Source organism: Camelina sativa, chromosome 2 (assembly GCF_000633955.1).
Source record: "Camelina sativa cultivar DH55 chromosome 2, Cs, whole genome shotgun sequence".
Taxonomy (NCBI): domain Eukaryota; kingdom Viridiplantae; phylum Streptophyta; class Magnoliopsida; order Brassicales; family Brassicaceae; genus Camelina; species Camelina sativa.
The window spans coordinates 1,544,561-1,545,005 of record NC_025686.1 but is presented as its reverse complement, the minus strand read 5'-3'; positions in this window follow the sequence as shown (position 1 = coordinate 1,545,005).

The following is a 445-nucleotide window of genomic DNA, read 5'->3' as shown; positions in this document are numbered from 1 at the left end:
TCATTACTTCTTTCCCCCCTTTCGAGAGCAAATTTGCCGTCCAACTATTCGTGCGACTCTGAAGCCGTTCACGAACAAAAGAGAAAACTTTGGTTTTGGCCCCACCCAAGCTTTCAGGTAAACCAAGATATGACCCCATACCACTCAAAGTGGTGATCCCAAGGACATCCTGTAATTCCGACTTTGTTGTGTCATCAATTTTATGACCAAACTGTACCGATGACTTTGCAAAATTAATCTGTTGACCCGAAGCGGATTCATACTGCTTTAGGATATCTAGAATAACACGACATTGTTCTCTGTCTGCCTTACAAAAGAATAGGCTATCATCCGCGAACAACAAATGCGTAATTGGCGGGCATTTATTCGCTACTTTGATCCCGGTAATAAGCTTGTCCGCCTTTCGTATATTTGCAATTAAAACTTCTGTACATAGAATGAACAG